The sequence below is a fragment of the Stegostoma tigrinum genome, chromosome 9 (genome assembly GCF_030684315.1).
Source record: "Stegostoma tigrinum isolate sSteTig4 chromosome 9, sSteTig4.hap1, whole genome shotgun sequence".
Classification (NCBI taxonomy): Eukaryota; Metazoa; Chordata; class Chondrichthyes; order Orectolobiformes; family Stegostomatidae; genus Stegostoma; species Stegostoma tigrinum.
The window spans coordinates 891220-913417 of NC_081362.1; the positions used below are offsets into that span (position 1 = coordinate 891220).

At 43.7% G+C, this 22198-nt stretch overlaps 1 protein-coding gene across 6 annotated transcripts in view; it reads left to right on the plus strand.

The window, feature by feature from the left end:
* Positions 1 to 22198, plus strand: part of commd1 (copper metabolism (Murr1) domain containing 1) — an 85933-nt gene that overhangs the window by 43810 nt on the left and 19925 nt on the right. The window contains exon 3 of one of the 6 annotated variants that reach the window (XR_009446115.1): positions 8733 to 8882. The exons of the other annotated variants lie outside the window; for them this stretch is intronic. The gene's annotated coding sequence lies outside the window, so the exon portion shown is untranslated. The remainder of the gene's footprint in view (positions 1 to 8732; positions 8883 to 22198) is intronic. 6 annotated transcript variants of the gene reach the window in all.

A 22198-nucleotide genomic window follows, 5' to 3' on the forward strand; every position in this document is an offset into this window, starting at 1 on the left:
AAAGCCACTTCTTCCCCCCCCCCCCCCCCCCCTTTTTATTCCTTTTTTGCACTATTCTTTAAATAAATGATGGTTTAACTGTGACCCAGTTGATGATTTGTACTCAGTATTGCTAAGAACTTTCATCAAAACTTTAAATCTGGGCTAGACACTCCCAAAGGAATTGTGACATGCTGATGAAAATTAACAATTGTACAACAGCCAGAATACACCAGAGTAAAGCAAATACCCTAAAATGAGGAGAAAATATTTTATTAAAACTTTGAACAATGTGCCGGTGACTTGGAGCAAAATAGAAAATTTGAGACCTAATTCATTTTCTTTGAGATTTATGTTACAAATGTTACTACGACTGAAGTTTTTAAGTTGGGGAAAATGAAGGCAAAAAATTGACTAATTTTTATAAAACTACTTTCTGCAACTTGGCTGTCTACCTGCTTCATTTTATTGGTTAATTTCTCCTTGCAGTGCCTCTTTGTACTGTTGTCAATCTTTTTGAGCGTTGCTTTACATGTATTCAGTACCAACTGAATTCTGATTTGTTGGTGTTTTTTTTGACTTTGGCAACAACAATGCCACAGATAGTAATTGAACGCAGCTTGGTCCAGCTTGCCCATGCCGACCAAGTTTTCCAAACTAAACTAGTCCCATTTGTGAGGCCCATATCCCTCTAAACCTTCCCTATTCATGTACTTATCCAAATTTTTTTTTAAATCTTGTAATTGTACCTGCAACTAACACTTCCCCTGGCAGTTCATTCCTCACTCAAGCCACACCGTGTGAAAACATTGCTGCTCCCGTCCCTTTGTGGTCTTTCCCCTCTCCCCTTTTTAAAAATATGTCCTCTAGTTTTGAGCTGCCCTATCCTAAGGAAAAGACCTATTCTATTCAACGTATCTACGACCCTCAATACTTTATGAACCTCTATAAAGGTCACCCCTCAAACTCTTAGGCTGGGACTTTTTTCACTCAAGCCTATCTGGCCTCCTTCTAACCCAAACCCTCCATTCCCAATGACATCCTGATAAATAAATATTGTCTGAACCATCTCCAATTTCATAATACCCTTCCTATAACAAGGAGACCAGAACTGTGCACAGTACTCCAAAAGTGGCCTCACCAATGTCCACTACAACCACAACATGACATTCCAAGTCTTATACTGGTTTGATCAATGAAAGCAAGCAAGCAAGCTAAATGCCTTCTTCACCACCTTGTTGACCTTTGCAACTTTCTCAGAATTGGCATCAATGTGGTCAACAGTCAGTCATTCATGAATAAGATTATTTATCTAGGAAATTCTGTGTCACTGGCCATGGGTTCTCCAAGTCCTTGCACAGCTGATGAACCTAAGCCAGGAGCTGCACCTCAGACCATGCACCTGTCAGGTGTTTCCAGAAGGTGCCGTGGCACGTGCAATCATTGGTGTTCCTTTCTCCAGTTACTTTTCCATACTTCTTGTCAACAGAAGTTCTCAACGTATTTTGTCCCTTCAGAGAGGAATTTGCTCAAGGTTCGTTTCTTGTGAAGAAAGGTCTCCCAGGTTTTGACATCTAAGTTGCATTTCTTCAGGAAAGCTTTGAGCGAGTCTTTGAACCACTTGCTTTGTCCTTCTCATTTTTATGTGCCTCCCTTGATCTGAGTGAAAATGATTTGCTTTTATACTCAGATGTTGGGCATTCTAAGCATGTGGCCAGCTCTGTGGAATTGAATTTGGATCATTGTGGCCTTGATGCTGACACTATCAGCTGCTTCATGGACAGGGATATTCGTATGCCTATTCTTCCATCTGATGGAGGGCATTTGTCTCAAAAACGACATGGATGGTACTAAAGTTTTTTTTGAGGTGGAGTCTGTACAAGAGCTATATTGAAGAGTCAGAAAGATGACTACTTTATCCATAAAGATTTTGGCATCAGCACAGACCGCCGAAGACTCTATACTTAGGCATCTGAAGATGACGCTTGCAGATTGGATTTGATGTTGAGTTTTGGCTTGAGTGTCAGCCTTAAAGGTAGCCTTCCAGCTGAGTGAAATTTTCCATGTTTTGGGAGGGTTTCTAGGTTGACCTGAGTGGAGGGATGGACCAGAACTTGCCCTGGGACTAGTTGGTAAAGGATTTGAATCTTTGTGAGGTTGAGGCTGAAATAAATTTGGTGAATGCATTAAGTGAGGACAGAGGGGGAGTGATAACCTGTCCCTGGTTGACCCCTGTTTTGACCTCAAGCAATTGTCGTATTCCCATTGGTGAGGTCTGTTGCAACATGACTGAATTTCACTGGACAGCCAGCATCTGAAGGATCTTCCATCGCAGCTTCCTGATTGACTGAGTTAAAACGCTTGATCAGGTTGATGAATACCATGTTTTCTTTCTGTTCATTTCTGGGATGTGGGCAGCGCTGCCTGCCAGCATTTCTTGCCCGTCCCTAGTTGCCCTTGAAGGAGGTGGTGAGCAGGCATCTGAAACTGCTGCAGTCCTCCTGCTGTGGATTGACCCACAATGCAATTAGGGAGGGAATCCAAGGAATTTGACCCAGTGACAATGAAGGAACGGTAATATTTTCAAGACAGGATGGTGGGGAACTTGGAGGTGGTGTTCCCATTTGTCTGATGCACTTCTAGTAGATAGTAGCAGCAGTACTGAGCGTCGCTGGTGGAGGGAGTGGATGCTTGTGGATGTAGTGCCAGTCAAGCAGGCTGCTTTGTCCTGGATGGTGTCAAGCTTCAATTGTTGGAGCTGCACTGATCCAAGCCAGTGGGGAGTATTCCATCACTCTCCTGGCTTGTGCCTTGGAGATGTTGGACAGGAGGTGAGTTACTTGCTGCAGTACTCCTAGATTGTGAACTGCTCTTGTAGCAAATCTGTTAATGTGTGGTGTGTGGACTGGTTGGTGGTGTACCGTGGCATATCTCTCGGAGTTGATGGAAAAAAACAGCACAGCGCAAGGCCATTTGGCTTATCGAGTCTGCTCCAAAAAGGAAGCCCAGTCCTATTCAACTGACTTTATATACCATACCAGATGTTCAGTAGAATTACCTGATCCCACTTGTGTTCTTATAGCTGTTGGGTATTGGGGAGGAGGAAAAACTCTTTCAGATCACGCAGTTTTTTTATTATAAGCTACAAAACCGCTTGGAGTAGTGAGAAGTCAGAAAGAGATGCTGACTTGATACAAGCATAATTGTAATTAATAGAAGATGCAGCATTTCTCACATTCTTGAAGCTATGACCTGGACCAGTACCTGCTATGTGAAACCTTTTGAGGGTTTATCAGTCCATATCCACCTCCACATAAGTAACATTCCACTGAAAGAATCTGCAAAATAATTTTGTTCCTGAATATGACCAGGAAGAGCCCATGCTACAAATATTGGGGAGCAAGACCATAGCAGGTTCAAGTACACTTTGATGTTTTGATTTGACACATGAAGTGTTGATAGTGGTCATCAGATGCAACAGGAGCATATCTGAATAGCTGTCTTTGCCATTCTCAATCCAACCATTTTTATATTAAAATGCTGAATTGTTCCTCTCATCCTAACTCACTATACTGTGTTGCCCTATCTCTCACTCTCACCTTCCTCACCCCTTCCTTGCCCTTTCTCATCTATGCCCTTCATGTTCTTCCTGTCTCTCTCTCTCTCTCTCTCTCTCTCTCCCCCCACTCACCTCCATCTCTGTCGCTCTGCCTCACTCACCCCTGACTCATGTCCCATTTCCTTCCCCTCACCCTAATTACTCACCTTTTCCCTCTCTATCTCCTCTTACCTTGATTTCTCTCCGTTCTTTGCTACCTGTTGTCTTTGTCCCTTGATTGTCTTGTTTTGAATCAGAATGTCATCCAGTTTAATATCATATTATGCAGCAAGCTCCAGATTGTCACTAAAAAAACTGCCACCAGAAGAATTAGATAGCTATTTGGTTTTCTTTGTGCCTTGTTTGGGGAGGAAAATGAGCTGTTCTATTTGATAAGAAATATGAACCATTATTCTGTTAATGGAAATGCTTACCAGTACTTAACAAAAAAAGGATAATGTTGATGTTTAAAACTAACGTAGCTCCCAGTTTTTGAGAAAAGCCTTATGTATGCACATCTTTGACACGGACCATTCTAAAAGCATATGTTTCCTGTGTTAGAGCTCACCTGAAACTAGGAATATGTTGAATGTGGACAAGTATGTGTATCTGAGATTTCTCAAATTACTTATTACTCAAATTTGGAATGCAACACCCAAAAGACTTGGTGGGCAATAAATTTAATGACAGGTCATTTTGTCCAACAAAATAAAGGGAGGCTCTGAACTTAGTTACGACAATTATTTTTAATTTATTCATGGGATGTGGGTGTCAATGTATTTTATTGTCAATCCCTTTTTGGGCAGTCGAGAGCCAGTGGGTCTAGAGTCACATGAAGTACAGACCTTGTGGAGATGTCAGATTTTATTCAAGGATATTAGTGAACCAAAACTTGACATGAGTCACGTGATTGCAGTTAGGTTAGTTGCGATGATGAACAGCAGAAATTATAGAAGATATTTTGCTAATTGACAAAGGGCAAAGAACAAAGCAGATCTGGTGTAAATTTACAGTAAACTTAACAAATAGGTGTAGGTCATTCAGCCCCTCCAGCCTGTTTTGCTATTCAGTGATATAATTTTGACTAGGACTCCTAAGTCCCTTTTTGTGTTTCATATTTCTAAAGCCTTTTCACATTTAGAAAATAATGTCCTTTGCTTTTCTGACCAAAGTGCATAACCCCACACTGTCCCATTTGTACTCCATCTGCCACTCTTTGCCCACTTTCTTAGCCTGTCCCAAGTGCCCTGCAGCCTCATTTCCTCACACTACCTGTTACACTAACAATATTGTGAGCCGTTTTGGCCCCCTTGTCCAGTGAAGGATATATATCTGCAAATTTAGCAACAATGCCCTCAGTACCTTTGTCCATATTGTTACTGCGTAGCATGAACAGTTGTGATCCTAACATTGACCCCTGTGGAACTCTGCTAGTTACAAGCTGCCTTCCTTGAAAATACTCCTTTAGCTCAACTCTCTGACTTCTGCCAGCCAGCCAATCCTCTATCCATGCCAGTACCTTGTCCTGAGCACCATGGACTCTGACTATAATTAGCAGCCTCCTGTGCAGCACCTTATCAAAGGCTTCCTGGAAATCCAAATAGATCACATCCAGTGGCTCTTCTTTGTCTAACTTGTTTGTTACCACCTCAAAGAATTCTAACAGATCTGTCAGTCATCACCCCTCAGTGATGAAGCTATGCTATCTCAGCTGTATTTTACCATGTACTTCCAGGTACTCTACAATGTCATCCTTAATCAATTCTAAAATCTTAACAACAACTGAGGTCAGGCTAACTGGCCGATATTTTTCTATATTCTGCCTCCCTCTGTTCTTAAGCAGGGGTGCTACGTTAGCCATTTTCCAGTCATAGAGGTATACAAAACAGAAACAGCCTTTTGGCCCAACTTATCCATGCAAAGCAGATTTCCTAAACTGAACTCGTCCAATTTGCATTTGGCCCAGAGAACAAAGAACAAAGAAAATTACAGCACAGGAACAGGCCCTTCGGCTCTCCAAGCCTGCGCTGATCTAGGCCCTCTATCTAAACCTGTCGCCTATTTTCCAAGGATCTGTATCCCTCTGCTCCCTGCCCATTCATGTATCTGTCTAGATACATCATAAATGATGCTGTTGTGCCCATCTTTATCACCTCCGCTGGCAATGTGTTCCGGGCATCCACCACCCTCTGTGTAAAGAACTTACCACGCATATCTCCCTTAAATTTTTCCCTCCTCTGCTTGAAATTGTGACCCCTAGTAATTGAGTCCCCCACTCTGGGGGAGGGAAAAGCTTCTTGCTCTCCACTATGTCGATACCCCCCCCATGATTTTGTAGACCTCAATCAGGTCCCCCCTCAACCTCCGTCTTTCTAATGAAAATAATCCTAACCTACTTAACCTGTCTTCATAGCTAGCACCCTCCATACCAGGCAACATCCTGGTGAACCTCCTCTGCAACCTCTCCAAAGCATCCAGATCCTTTTGGCAATGTGGCGACCAGAACTGTACACAGTACTCCAAATGTGGCCGAACCAAAGTCCTATACAACTGTAACATGACCTGCCAACTCTTGTACTCAATACCCCCTCCGATGAATGAAAGCATGCCGTATGCCTTCTTGACCACCCTATTGACCTGCATTGCCACCTTGAGGGAACAATGGACCTGAACACCCAGAACTCTCTGTGCATTAAGAGTACAAGCTGTACTAAGTTACAAACTATGCAAATATTCTTCAGTTGGTTGCTTTGTAGTTTTTAGTGCATTATGGGCAGCATGTGCTGAATAATCCCATCATGGAATCACATGTAACACTAGATGTTTTGGGATTTGTAATTGCTGTCTGGATATGTTTAGTATTCTGTATGCATTGTTTTTCCCTTCATAGATGCTGCCAGACCTGCTGGGCTTTTCCAGCAACTTTGTTTTTGGACAGACCCTATTTGGCAGGCCTGCACTTTTGAAATCATAGACAGAATCTCTATCTTTGGATGTAATTCTGTGTTTGCGTAGCACTTGCTGAAGCACGCTATGTGTTGAAAAATAAACTATTTACGATAGTCAGTTGAGCTTATAACATGGAGCAACACTATTAGGCATACACTGGGCCCATTCTCTGTAAACTGGAGAAATATGCTCAAGCCTTGCAACATTTTAAGAATAACTCCAGGGAGAGCGTTTGGTTCTGTGCTTTGTCCAAGCAATTCTTCAGGTAACTAAACCTGACTTTGCAACCAATCATGCCTGTGTAAATGGTAACAATCATTTGAAATTTGGCTTTCTTGCATTTGTCTGATGAAGACAAGATGAAAAGCTTCAGTGAGCCAGCTGTCTTATCAACAGTATTCAGTTTCTGCTACAGCCTGTATTCCAGACATTCCCTTAACCAAGTAGCTCATTTACATCCCTTAGTTTTTTTTTAACCTGCTGCATTGTATTCTATTACATGACGCCATAGCTTGCTAGCAGCCATCTAGAAATTGAGTCTGTGCTTTGGTGGAGTCAGAGAATTGGACGCAGTTGATTCCAAAATTCTGCTGTTTTGAGAAATGCTTTCTTTCATTCTGTCAAATAAAAAATCTGCCATAAAGTAGACTAAGTGAGCAGTGTTTAAAAATGTAATCATTTTTTAAAATGCCCTATGAAACACTGACATGTTGAGGGGAAATTTGGTACAACTTGATAAATACAAATAAAATGGTTTTCACAGAAAAAATTGCTTAAAATCCATTTTGAGTGTACCATGACTAACATTTTTAAATCATTAAACTGACTTTAAAAAATAGTGCTGCTTATTAATTAAATTGTGCCATAGTAAACAGTGGATTTTTAAAATTTCCCTTTTACTTTTCTTGAGCCCTTTGAAAGAAAGAAAGCACAATGATTTGGAGCATTCATGCAAGACTTCAGATAAATGGATTTAGTGGAAACACCAAATGGCAATTTATTCATCTTAAAAAGAAACGCAGCAAGTTTTGTGATGGAGCCAACATTGTGATTTAAATCTCCAAAACACATCTCAATAACTGGATCTAAAGTGGGCAAAAGGTGTTTTTTTTTGCTTAAAATTGAGTTATTTGGTGTAAGCTACTTGATTTTTCATGAATTGTGCAAAAACAAATGATGATTTTAGTGTCTCATGATCGACAGCACAGAGGGAGCGATCTGAGTTTTTGCAGCCCTAGGGAACATCTTGACCATGATGGCCACCTAACCTCATGTCACATCACTCTACAACATGGTTCCTAATTCATCCCACTACTTCCCAAAATCCACAAGCAGGATTGCCTGGACAGATCCATTATTTCTGCCTGTTCCTGTGTAATAGGCCTTATTTCTTCCTGTCTGGACCACTTTCTCACCCTTGTTCGGTTCCTTTCCACTTAAAGCCCCACAAAAATTGTGGCTGTTATGTCGGTTTCAAAATTTCCAGTTTGCGGGCACCAGTCACCACCTCTTCATCACAGATGATTGACTTCGTCTGCATGCATCCCCCATCAGGATCGCCTTAGGACTGTCCACATCTTGATACACGCTCATCCGCCACTATACCCCTCCTCTGTCTGACGAAGCTCGTCTGCACTTCGAGCAATTTCTCCTTTTAACTTCTCTCACTTCCTTCGGGCCAAAGGTATGGCATGGGTACCTGCATGGGCTCCAGTTATGTTTGTTTCTTTGTGGAATACATGGAATTTCCATTTTTCTTTGTTTCAGATCTCTAGCATCCGCAGCTCTTTGTCTCATTTTAAATGAACAGTTTTTTTATGTTAGTTTTCCTGGCGGAGTGGACTGTGATTTCTGTGCCAAAGATTTGTATCATGAAGCTTAGCAGTGATGGACTGGGAAAATCATGGCATTGACAAAACGAGTGGAATGTGAGGATTAGCACACTAGTGGACTTTTGGACTCTTGCCAACATTTGGAAGGAGAGAAAACAGTGGGTCTTGCATCTATCTGTCCAAGTTTGTAAGTAATAAGAAATCTTTGAAGAGTATCTTTGTGAAACTGTAAAAAGACAAATTAAACCAGTCAATTTTAACACTTCCCTCAGTCTGACACAAATTCTGCTCACTTTAGAGAAGGCCAGAGTCTTAACACCAAGTTTTCCTTCAGTTAATTGTGAAAACTTTATCTTGTTGATCCGTTGTTTTAGTGCCTTCTGTGCCTTCCTTGGGGATTCAGGAGCAGAAGAGAAAGTTAAAGGAACGAAGCTCCTAGTTGAAGAGAGAAGTATTGATGATGGTGACATAGCTAGCAAACTGGAGGGACTCTGGAGGAAACAACATCAGCACTGTCATTAATGGTGAGACAAAGGAAGGGATGATGTCATAATGTATGTGCTTTCAAGCACTTAATTCAGTGCAAAGGTCCACTTTGACTTGCAGCCTGTGCTTCCTAGCAACCAGTATACTGTATCACTGTCTGGAAGTAATTGGGGTGGGGAAAGATAATGTTTCCAGGTGAACAATAAATCACTTTAGCTGTGGCCTGGAAAATGCAACTCCAGGTGATTCCACACACCGTAAAATAATACTTTGAAAGTTGCTGAGTATCTTGGGTGAAAAATTGTGAATTATCTTCATTCACAAATGAAGTTAAAGTAAGAGCAGAATATTTCAGCAGATGATAGTGAAAAGAACCTTTTATTTTCCAACCAGTATGTTCAACCTATTTTAAAATATTAATGATTTCCTTTAATTTTTGGATTATTGGTCAATGTAAAATGCATTGTTGGATGTAATACTGACAAATAGACTTGCCTGATTAGCAAGTTTAAACCTGGTTTGTGCTGCTTTAGTTGCCCTTAGCCAGTTTGAAAGAGAGGAATACTCCATTCATTTTTATCGTTCTAAGTGAGAGGAATAAGGAAAACACCCTTTTCACAAACTATTGCTGGAACATGAATAGATGAGGGGAATGTTTGACATTGTGATGCACTTTGGGAGAGTTGCATGTAATATGCAATGTGTTCAGTTGCCTGACATGTCCCACCACCCCAGCAAAAAAAAACTGTTGTTCATCATAGATAATGGGAACTACAGATGCTGGAGAATCCACAAAGTGCGGAGCTGGATGAACACAGCAGGCCAAGCAGCATCTCAAGAGCACAAAAGCTGACATTTTGGGCCGAGACCCTTCATCAGAAAAGGGGGAGGGGGAGGGGTTTCTGAAATAAATAGGGAGAGAGGGGGAGGCGGATGGAAGATGGCTAGAGGAGAAGATAGGTGGAGAGGAGACAGACAAGTTAAAGAGACAGGGATGGAGCCTGTAGAGGTGGGTAGGGAGGGGATAGGTCAGTCCAGGGAGGACTGACAGGTCGGGCAGGATGAGGTTAGTAGTTAGGAAATGGGGGTGCAGCTTGAGATGGGAGGAGGGATAGGTGAGAAGAAAAACAGGTTAGGGAGGTGGGGATGAGCTGTGCTGGTTTGGGATGCAGTAGGAGGAGAGATTTTGAAGCTGGTGAAATCCACATAGATACCATTGGGCTGCCGGGTTCCCAAGCGGAATATGAGTTGCTGTTCCTACAACCTTCAGATGGCATCGTTGTGGCACTGCAGGAGGCCCAGGATGGACATGTCGTCTAAGGAATGGGAGGGGGAGTTGAAATGGTTCGCAACTGGGAGGTGCAGTTGTTGATTGTGAACCGAGAGTAGGTGTTCTGCAAAGTGGCCCCCAAGCCTCCCCAATGTAGAGGGAGCCACAACAGGTACAGTGGATGCAGGTGAACATCTGCTTGATGTGAAAGTCACCTTGGGGCCTGGGATGGAGGTGAGCGAGGAGATGTGGGGGCAAGTGTAGCATTTCCTGCGGTTGCAGGGGAAAGTGCTGGGTGTGGTGGGGTTGGAGGGGCACGTGGAGCGGACAAGGGAGTCCTGGAGAGAGTGGTCCCTCCGGAAAGCAGACAAGGGTGGGAAAATGTCTTTGGTGGAGTTGGATTGTAGATGGCAGAAGTGTTGGAGGATGATGTGTTGTATCTGGAGGTTGGTGGGGTGGTATGTGAGGATGAGGGGGATTTTCTTTTGGTGGTTATTGCGGGGAGAGGGTGTGAAGGTTGAGATGCTGGAGACATGGTCAAGGGCATTCTCGACCACTACGGGGGGAAGTTGTGGTCCTTGAAAAACAAGGACATCTGAGATGTATGGGAGTGGCATGCTTCATCCTGGGAGCAGATGCGGTGGAGGTGAAGGAATTGGGAATAGGGGTTGGAATTTTTGCAGGCAGGTGGATGGGAGGAGGTGTATTCTCGGTAGCTGTAGGAGTCAGTGGGCTTGAAATGGATATCAGTTTCTCGGTGATAATGGGAACTGCAGATGCTGGAGTATCCAAGATAATGAAATGTGAGGCTGGATGAACACAGCAGGCCCAGCAGCATCTCAGGAGCACAAAAGCTGACGTTTCGGGCCTAGACCCTTCATCAGTGAAGGGTCTAGGCCCGAAACATCAGCTTTTGTGCTCCTGAGGTGCTGCTGGACCTGCTGTGTTCATCCAGCCTCACATTTCATTATCAGTTTCTAGGTGGTTGCCTGAAATGGAGACAGAGGAGTCCAGGAAGGTCAGGGAGGTGTTGGAGATGGTCCAGGTGAAAATGAGGTTGGGGTGGAAGTGTTCCTCACCCAGGTCTGATTCATAACAAGCTTGGATTCCAGCTAGGGGGTCCATTCAGAAGGTCAAAAACCAGGTCGTTCTAATCTCCACACGCAAGGTAGGAAGGGCTACCTGATCCTTGATTGCCAGGAGGATTCTGTTGTTGGACAGCTTCAGATTCTTAAACCTTGCATCTGGAGCTGCTCCATGCTGGGCAAAAATAGCAAAGTGTGGCAGAGTTTAAGGATAAAGACAGAAACATGGAGTAAGCTGACCAGCAGTAGGCAACGCGAGCTTAACCGTTCAAATCTGTAAGATTACAGTATGGTATGTCTCTGAATACCAGGTCTTGTAGTGGTTAGTTTTAATATTTAAATCAGTAGTTCTTTTCCAAAGCCCAAGACTATGAAGACTCCTCTTGGCCTTGCCTTTTCCTCAACCAGTCTGACTTGAATCCAAACTCATGAATAGGGGCATTGAAGCTATAAAAGAGATCCCATCTGTGGGGGAAGGGGTTTGTATGGCAAAGAAGATGGAGTGGTTATGTTAGGGAAGCTTGCAGAGTGGGGAAGAAGCATTAATGCTTTTGCTGGCTTGCTGTGATTTGAGGCTTTTTCCTTGCTTGTAGAAACCCTGGTTTTCTAGGCCCTGGAAATCTCGCCAGGCCCAGATAAACCAGCTGAGACGGAGACTGCTGGCCTGTTTTAATATATTTTAAACGTTTAACCTGCCTCCTGGTAATGGATTGCTTATCTGACTTGTCTTGCTTGACTCAAACACAAGCTGGTATCCTGACAGAATCTTATTCCATTTCTTGCTTATTAACAACATCTCCCCCACACATTCCCCGCCACAGTGGTATAGCTAGATGAGGACAGACTCAAACTGATTTGTGATCAGAGATAATGGGAACTGCAGATGCTGGAGAATCCAAGATAACGAAGTGTGAAGCTGGATGAACGCAGCAGGCCAAGCAGCATCTCAGGAGCACAAAAGCTGACGTTTCGGGCCTAGATCCTGAAGGGATCCACCATCAGGAACATCTCCCTGCATATCCCTGTCCAGTCCTCTTAGAATTTTGTAAGTCTGTATGAGATCCCCCTCATTTGTCTGAACTCTAGTGAAAACAATCCCACCCCCCTTAATCTTTCCTCATATGTCAGACCTGCCGTCCCTGGAGTCAGCATGGCCTTCACTGCACTCAAGCGTAATGGTATTCTTCCTCAGAAAAGTAGACCAAAATAGCACACTATTCTAGGTGCGGCCTCACCAATGCCCTGTGTAACTGTAACAACACATTCTGGTACTTGTACTCAACCACTTGCAATGAAGGCCAACATACCATTTGCTGCCTTTACTGTCTGCTGCACCTGCATGCTTACCCTTAGCAACTGGTGCACAAGGATACCCAGGTCCCATTGCACACTCTCCCACTTTGAAATCAGCATAACCCAGTGCAACATAAATGTTATTCCTGTTTGCTTTGTTGCAATATGTTGAACGTGCAGACAAAACTTGCATAAACAAGTATGTTAGACCAGGGAAACCCAGTAGATGTTATCTATCTAGACTTCCAAAAGGCCTTTGATACAGTGCCTCACGGGAGGCTGCTGAGCAAGGTGAGGGCCCATGGTGTTCGAGGTGAGCTACTGGCTTGGATTGAGGATTGGTTGTCTGACAGAAGGCAGAGAGTTGGGATGAAGGGCTCTTTTTTTCGGAATGGCAACCGGTGATGAGTGCTGTCCCGCAGGGTTCAGTGTTGGGGCTGCAGCTGTTCACTTTATATATTAATGATCTGGATGAAGGGACCTGGGGCATTCTGGCAAAGTTTGCCGATGATACGAAGATAGGTGGATCGGCAGGTAGTACTGAGGAGGTGGGGAAGCTGCAGAAAGACTGACACAGTTTAGGAGAGTGGTCCAGGAAATGGCTGATGAAATTCAATGTGAGCAAATGTGAGGTTTTGCACTTTGGGAAAAAAAACACAGGCATGGACTATTTTCTAAACGGTGAGAAAATTTATAAAGCAGAGGTATACAGGGATCTGGGAGTGTTGGTCAAGATTCTCTAAAGGTTAACTTGCAGGTAGAGTCCATGATTAAGAAAGCGAATGTAATGTCGTTTATCTCAAGAGGGTTGGAATATAAAAGCAGCGATGTGCTTCTGAGACTTTATAAGGCTCTAGTTAGGTCCTATTTAGAATACTGTGTCCACTTTTGGGCCCCACACCTCAGGAAGGACATACGAGCCCTGGAGCATGTCCAGCGGACATTCTCACAGATGATCCCTGGAATGGTAGGTTTTAACGTATGATGAGCGGCTAAGGATCCTGGGATTGCACTCATTAGAGTTTAGAAGGCTGAGGGGAGATCTAATAGAAACTTACAAGATAATGTATGGTTTAGAAGGGGTGGACGCTGGGAAGTTGTTTCCGTTAGGCAGGGAGACTCTGACCCGTGGGCACAGCCTTAAAATTAGAGGGGGTAAATTTAAAATGGAAATGAGGAGACATTTCTTCAGCCAGAGAGTTGTGGGCTTGTGGAATTCATTGCCGCAGAGTGCAGTGGAGGCCGGGACGTTAGATGCCTTCAAGGCAGAGATCGACAAATTCTTGATTTCAGAAGGAATCAAGGGCTACGGGGAGATTGCAGGGAAGTGCTGTTGAAATGCCCATCAGCCTTGATTTAAATGACGGAGTGGACTTGATGGACTGAATGGTCTGTCTTCCACTCCTAGTTCGTATGGTCTGAGGCCAAATAGCGTAGTAACAGGATTGGGTCATTCAGCTGCTCAAGTTGACTTTGCCACCTCAGGGGTGATTCAACACCCTTTGCGTACAGTCCTGCCCTTTCCCCAACCCTTGATTTCCCTACTGATGAAGAATCTTAACTAAGATTTGAATTCCCCACCTGCTTCATGATGACCACCACCATCCCAGCGCTGAATAAAAATCATGCAGCATATTTCATGACTACCTCTGACCCTCACGATTATGAAGTGGTTGAAGAGGTTAGGCTCACATAAGCTTCAGCCTACCAAATTACCTTGATCCTTCGCAATTCACGTACCAGCGGAACACGCCACCACAGCATTTGCCATGTCTCTGGCCCTGTACTCATCCCTGTCACGTTGGGATAACAAGGATACCTGTGTCAAGCTCCTGATTGTTTACTATAGCTCTGCCTTCGAAACGATAATTAAAAACAGTCATCTCTAAACTCTGAGACAGAGGTCTCAGCTCCCCACCTGGTAACTGGATCCTTGACTTCATCACCCATAGACCACAATCAGTACTTCTTCCATGATAATCCTCAATTCTGGTGCCACAGAAGGCTGCTTACTCAGCTTCCAACTATTCACCGTAAACACTCAGGACTGTGAGACCAAAGCTCAACTTTATTTACAAGTTTGCTGATACCACCACCGTTGTAGGGTGGATCTCCAACAACAGCAAGACAGAATACAGCAAAGAGATTGAGTGCTTAGCAACATGGTGTGAAGCCAACAATTTCTCCAACATCAGCAAAACAAAGGAGCTGGTCAGTGACTTCAGAGTGGAGTGGATGGCACGTCCCTTCTGCACAGTGGTGCTGAGTTGGAGGTGGTCGAGAGTATCAAGTTCCTAGGAGTGATAATCACCAATAATCTGCCCTAGTCCACCCAAGACAACATGACAGTCAAGAAGGCACAACAGCATCTCTACTTCCTCAGGAGGCCAAGGAAATTCAGTATGTCTGCAAGGATGATTACCAGTTTTTGTAGATGCACCATAGAAAGTCTTCTATCTGGATGCATCACAGCTGTTCCTGAGACCACTAGAAACTACAGAGTTGTGAACACAGCCCAGTCCATCATGCAAACCAGCCTTCCTTCTGTTGGCTCTATCTGTACTTCCTGCTGCCTCAGGAAAGCAACCAACATAATCAAAGACCCCTTGCACCCTGGTTGTACTGTCTTCCACCCTGTCAGGCATAAGATACAAAACTTCGTACATGATGCATACAGATTGAACAGCAGCTCCTTTTACTGTTTTTAGACTTCTGAACGGACCTCTAATTTTTAAATTTAATATTGCTCTCGTTGTCTATGCACCTTCTTTACAGCTGGAACATTGTATCCTTTGCTCTGTTCTACTACCCTGTACACACTTTATGGTACAAGCTGTTCTGCAAAACAAAACTTTTTAACTGTACCTCGGTACAGGTGACAATAATAAATCAAATTGCATCTATCTATCTCAGCCTTGCATATTTTGTTGCTTCACTTGATACATGGAAATTAGGAATAAAATCAACTTGTTGGTATAGAACAGTTTTCTTTTTTCATTCCAGTAAGAAAATGTTACCTTTTCTGTGGATTATTTCATAGAAATATCAAATAATTTGAGTATTGCTGGAAAAAAGGACATATTTTGATGAAGCTTTTCATCTTGTAGTCATCAGGGTAATTCACAGGAATACCAATGTCTGAAGGGAGAGTCCTGATTGCTTAGTGCGTGGTCTCTAGAAGAGCTGTCCAGTTCCCCAGCGCTCTCAGAGCTCTGAATGTTTGAATAGCAGCACTAATACATTTCTAGGTTGTTATCAATCTTCAACGAATGCTTTGTTTATTTGGAAAATAGGCAAAATATAAATAACTGGTTTGTACGATTAAATTTATTGTGGTCTTTACAGTAAGATCTTGTGTAACTTTCTGTACTTCAACATGACAGCCAAATTATTGGTCAGCCAAGATTGTTCAGTTGTCTTGAGTCTTGTACAACACCAAACAATATTTCGTGTGAAGTGGTGGTGTTGAATTCCTAATATGTTAATCTTTATAACCATGTCCATGAATAGGGCCACTTTATTTTTTCACAGGTCGAGTACTGACTTAAAAAGGTAGATTATAAACAGGAAGCATAAAGCAGACCTCAGACTATAGTGTGAAGGAACGAGAAATTGAGATGTATTTGGATAGATGCACTGTTGTATTATTAATATTTTCACCAGGCTGGCAACAGTTCTCAGTGGAGGCTGTGTGAATACTTGGGACAAGTTTTTCTTTATTGTGCACAAAGATATGAAAGCTGCCATTTTGCAACATAGGAAAAACTTGTAAGTGGCACAGAGGCAAAGTTGTTTCAGGAATAGTAATACATTTGTTTTGGCAGCTCCAACTGGAAGTTTGAGAAAAGGTCAATTTTGTCACAAATCGACCTTTGCCCCCTCAAAAGAAGGAGGGAGCCTTGCTCCCATTTCCTGCTTACTTAAAGTTGCAGTCGGAGATCTGCCATTCTATTTGAGTGAGTAAAGGTTTTAAAATATGATTTATTTCAAATATTCCTATAATTTTCATTTTAAAGAGTTAGAGATTCTGATTCCATCATTGCTCTTCATGGAATATTTTATGTCTGAGAATGTCACTATGTAGTGTTTTGGTGTTTATCGTCACTAATTTACTAACCAGTAGAAACTGTGGAGAAGTGATCAAATAATTTGAGTAGTTCTGCACCCTATTTGAAAAAGCATTACAGAAATAATAGCTGTAATAGATGCTTTTTTTAAAACATCCCAGACAACAACTCTTTCCTGGAACAATTCTCATGAACCTCTTCTGCCACCGCCTTCACATCCATCCTAAGTTGCAGCACCCATAGCTGGATACTAGGCCAGCCTCAGCCTCAGCTGCAGGGTTATGCCTTTTAGAAGTTAAAAAGGGATATTGTTGTATCATAGTCATGTCACTGGACTAGTAATTCAGAAGTCCTGTCTAATAGTCCAGGGACATGGCTTTAAACCCATTGTGGCAGTTGGTGAAATTCATATTCGCTTAATAAAAAATTTGGAATTGAAAGCAAATCCAGATCATGACCACGGAGCTGTCTTCAACCGCTGTAAGTAAAGCCATCTGGTTCACTAGTGTCCTTCGGGAAAGGAAAATTACCGCACTTACCTGCTCTGGCCTCCGTGTGACTGTGTACTCCCAATAATGCGATTAACAGTTAACTGTTCTCAGAAATGCCCGAGCAAGCCACTCAGTTCAAAGCAAGAAATATTGGACCTGCTAATGATGGTCATAACCTGTAAAAAAAATTTTTAAAATCCCTCTTCTGAGGTTCTAGGATGTTAATTTGCCAGGAAGGTGCCTAGTATGGAGCGTATTGGCTCTGAGGAGAGAATGGACAAACTTGATTTATTTTCTCTTGAAGTTGGAGGATGAGGGTGACCTGAAAGAAATTGACAAAATTATGAGAGGCATTGATAGAATAAATAATCAGTTCTTTCACCACCCCCTCACCAGCACCACCTCCACCGGCCAGAAATGCCAGTTACTGGGGGATGTTTTTTCAAAGGTAAAAGGGTAAAGGTTTAAACAGAATTTGACAGCAGGTTTTTTTTTAACACAGTGTGGTAAGTGCCTGGGATGTGCTTTCAGAGGAGGTGGTAGACATGGATACAAAAGCAGTGTTTGAGATATGGGACTATTTCAGTTTAGGGAACTGGTCAGCTTGGACGAGTTCGGCCAAAGGACTTGTTTCCATGCTGTATACGTTGGCTATTTCTCATGTTCTTGAGTGATACTTGGTGGCGGACACAATCGGTGGAATAGCTTCCTTCAGTGTTGTACCAATTCTGAGCTTACAACTTCCTTACTTTTGTACTTTGTACCTTTTACTTATAAAATCCATGATTCTGTATGCGTAATAAACTGCTTTCTCAGTCTACCCTGTCACTTTCAGTGAGTTGTGCACACAGATTCTGAGGTCCACTCTCTTCACCCTTTTCAATTTCCCCCTTTCTTTGTCTCTTTACCCTCCTTCCTACTAAAATTAATCATACGACTTTGCATTAAATTTCATTTGTGATTTGACTCCCATTGCAGTAGTCTGCATAAGGCCTCTTAGACTCTGTCTTCCTTACCGCTCACATGCTTTGCATTTTTGAGGTTGATATTTATCAGAAAAGGTAGAGGCCCTAACACCCAACCTGTGGGGAGCCCCCTATAATTCTTTCTGTAGTCCATGAAACAGCCATTTGCCACCACCTGTTTCCTGTTACTTGGGCAATTTTGTATCTGTGCTGCTACTATCCCTTTTATTTTGTAGCATTTAAGTTTGCTTTCAAGCCTGTTAAATGACACTTGAAATGCTTTTTGAACATCAGTGTATACCACATGAACTGCATTGCACACCCTCAACAAATCTCTGACTTCTATAATTGATCCAGTCATGTCCAAACAACTTTTAATTGTATCTTGATTATAATTTGTGCAAATATTTTTCACTGCTAACTAGTTAAATAACAGATTAAAGTAACTGGCCAGTAGTCATCGGACTTGTCCTTGCAACCTTTCTTGAGCAAGGTTGTAGCATTTGCAGTTCTCTTGTCCTTTAGCACCATACTGTGGGATAGATAGGATCTACTCCCATTTGGAAGAAAATGGGCTTATCAGTGATAGGCAACATGCTTTTGTGCAGGGAAGGTCGTGTCTTAGCAACTTAAAAGAATTTTTTCAGGACATGACAAAGTTGATTTGAGGGAAAGACTGTAGATGTACATATACATGGACTTCAGTAAGGTGTTTGATAAGGCTTCCCATGGCAGGCTGATGGAGAACTATTACTAGGGGTTATGAGTTCAAAGTGAGAGGAGGAAAGTTTATGGAGATTTGCGTGGAAAGTTCTTTACACAGGGTGGTGGGCGCCTGGAACGCATTGCCATCGGAGGTGGTAGACGTAGACACGTTAGTGTCTTTTAAGATGTATCTGGACAGGTACATGGATGGGCAGGGAGCAAATGGACACAGACCCTTAGAAAATTGATGATAGGCTTAGACAGAGGATCTTGATCAGCGCAGGCTTGGAGGGCCGAAGGGCCTGTTCCTGTGCTGTAATTTTTTTGTTCTTTGTTCATCCTGTAATCTGAGGAGGATTAGAAGATTATGGCCAGTACTTGTGCGATTGTAAAGTCTCTAGTTTAGAGCATGCAAAAAGGATGTGAACAAGCCCGTTGCTCCACGAAACTTGCCCTACCCTGGAACCATCAACCTCTTTCTCTTCCACTTTCATCTCCCACTTTCTTCCTTTCTGTCCCATTGGCCCCTCATCCTGACGACTTCCATTCAATGTAACCTCTCCAACAATCACTCAGTTTGTTGGGGGTGAGGTGGTGTGGAGATGAAAAGCTTCTGAAAATTTAGGAACAAAGTTCTAAGGAAGCTGAGAAAGAAAAATTCACCTTTTCTCTTGCTTTGAACAAGTACAAGGCAATAGTTAAGTGCAGTCAGTTCTACAGACAGAATAATCATTTCAGTAGTTTTAAGATTTTGGTTTGAGTGAGAGCTAATTCTGTCTATCAAAATACGTCATGAGATCTAGGTTGCCTTGTGCTGTTGGATTGTTATAATTGCATTGGAACCAACATGCATTGTAGCCTGGATTTTAACTATAAGCTGATGTCTTTCCCATTCCAATTCCTGATTCTAGACATCATTTTAGGACCCATTCCTATCACAGGAGTAAAGGATAGAAAAATATGATTCTCTCAGTCTGCCAAAAAGTTATTCCTTGCATATCAACACATTAGTCATACAAAGAGACAATTTGCTCATTACACTTCTTGTAGCTCAGCTGTAGCTTTCAGAGGCAAGGGTTGGGAAAGAGCAGGCATGAGTGAGGAGGAGAGGGAAATGAAGGGAGATATGGGGTGTGGAAGGTTTGGAGAAGTGGCAGAGAAGGCCTCAGTATGGCATCCAACACTCAACAGTTCAAACATTACAGCACACTCTGCAGAACTTGTGTGAGTCTTGAGTATTGCATTCTGGAGGAGGAATGGAAACCCCCTAAAGTCTTGATTCAAGAAATGTGCTGTGCTAACCGGTGAGCCACACCTGACGCACTTACTGCTTCCTGCCTTGAGAACCATAATTATTTGAAACAAGACTGTAAAGGTAGCAGCACTTTATCATACATTTAGGAGGACCGTTTTTCTTTACCCTGTTCAATTAATCAATGGTGCATCCTTGTAGAAATGGAGTTCATTTACAACTGCTGTTTCCCAGTCCAACCTGATGATGGAAGATTAAGCTTTTGAATTTCGTAATGCAATGAAGAGAAGTTAAAGTATTGCAGCAATCTTTTGACCCCAGTTAAGCAGTTAACAAACAGCCTGTTGTATTGTGCAAGTGCACGCAGTGATAGGCTGTCTCAAAACTGTTTGCATAAAGAATCTTATGGTAGATGATGTCTTTGTTAACGAGACTTGCAAGAAGTCTGAAGGCTAGAAGCAAAATCTATTTAGATAACAAGGTGGAGAGCTGGATGAACACAGCAGGCCAAGCAGCATCAGAGGAGCAAGAAGGCTGATGTTTCGGCCCTAGACCCCCCTTCAGAAATGGAGGAGGGGAAGGGCGTTCTGAAATAAATAGGGAGCGAGGGGGAGGCCGATAGAAGGTAGAGGAGAAGATAGGGGGAGAGGAGGCAGACCGGTCAAAGAGGCGGGGATGGAGCCGGTGAAGGTGAGTGTAGCTGGGGAGGTAGGGAGGAGATAGGTCAGTCCAGGGAGGATGGACAGGTCAAGGGGACGGGATGAGGTTAGTAGGTAGGAGATGGGGGTTGGGCTTGAGGTGGAAGGAGGGAATAGGTGGGAGGAAGGATCTCCTGGCACTACAATCAAGCCTACCCCAGCTCAGAGCGTCCCTCTCCCAGACCTGCAAACAACCTCTCCTGTTTTTTATTCTTCGTAGGATCCACAACCTGAACTCAGTTCTACTCAGCTTTACTAGACACTAAAAACCATAAGTACAGTAAACTTACTGGTGCCTACCACCCAAAACCCCAACCCTACCCAGGACCATCCCCACAATGTGCCCGCCGCCATTGGCCATGTGGCCACTGTGGGAGCAACCACGGATGATGTCACATCCTCCGCCACCAGGTACGCCACTTGGGGACAGCAAACGCCATCAACACCGCTGCTGATGCCACCGCCTCCATTTCCGAGGCCAACACCATAGACACTGAGGACACACCTACCGTCACCACTGCTGCTGCCTCCTACTTGCTCCACCCACCACCACCGATGCAACTCTGCCCACAGCTGACACCAAAGTCACTCTGCCCACCACCTCTACAGCCAGCAGCTCCAGAGGAGACAGCAACACCCAGCCCTGCCGAATCTTCACCATCTCCCCCCCCAGACCACCTGACTGAGGACAAATGGTCAGTCCACAGTAAAGTGCTCACCTTTTGTCCTCCTCCGCCCATACATCAATGAATACCGCTCACGTTTGGACATAGAGCAGTTTTTCCTCTGCCTCTGTGCTTACTACTTCAACCGTGAGCCTAACCCTCCCTCTACTGACCCCTTCTCCTGCCTCCTGGACCACCCCAAGGCCTCCTGCCCTCCCTCGACCTCTTCTTCATCTCCAACTGCCATTGTGACATCAATTGCCTCAACCTCTCCACCCCACTCACCCACTCCAATCTCTTCCCCCCGACAGAACGTGCAGCCTTCCACCTCAATCCCAACTTGAACGTAAAATCCACGGATGAGGGATACGCAGTTGTAGTATGGCGCACTGACCTTTACATCGCTGAGGCCAGGTGCCAACACTCCGACACCACCACCTCCTACTGCCTCCTTGATCATGACCCCAACCCCAACCAGCAAACCATCATCTCCCAAACCATCCATAACCTCATCACCTCAGCTGACCTCCCACCCTCAGCCTCCAACCCCATTGTTCCCCGACCCTGCACTGCCTGCTTCTACCTCCTTCCCAAAATCCACAAACCTGACTGTCCTGGTCGACCCATTGTCTCCGCCTGCTCCTGCCCCACTGGACTCATCTCCGCCTATCTGGACTCATTTTCTCCCCCTTGGTCCAGGAACTCCCTAACTACATCCGTGACAGCACCCACGCCCTCCACCTCGTCCAGAACTTCCAATTCCCCAGTCCTCAACACCTCATTTTTACCATGGACGTCCAGCCCCTGTACACCTGCATTCCCCCCACAGATGGCCTAAAGGCCATCTGTTTCTTCCAGGCCCA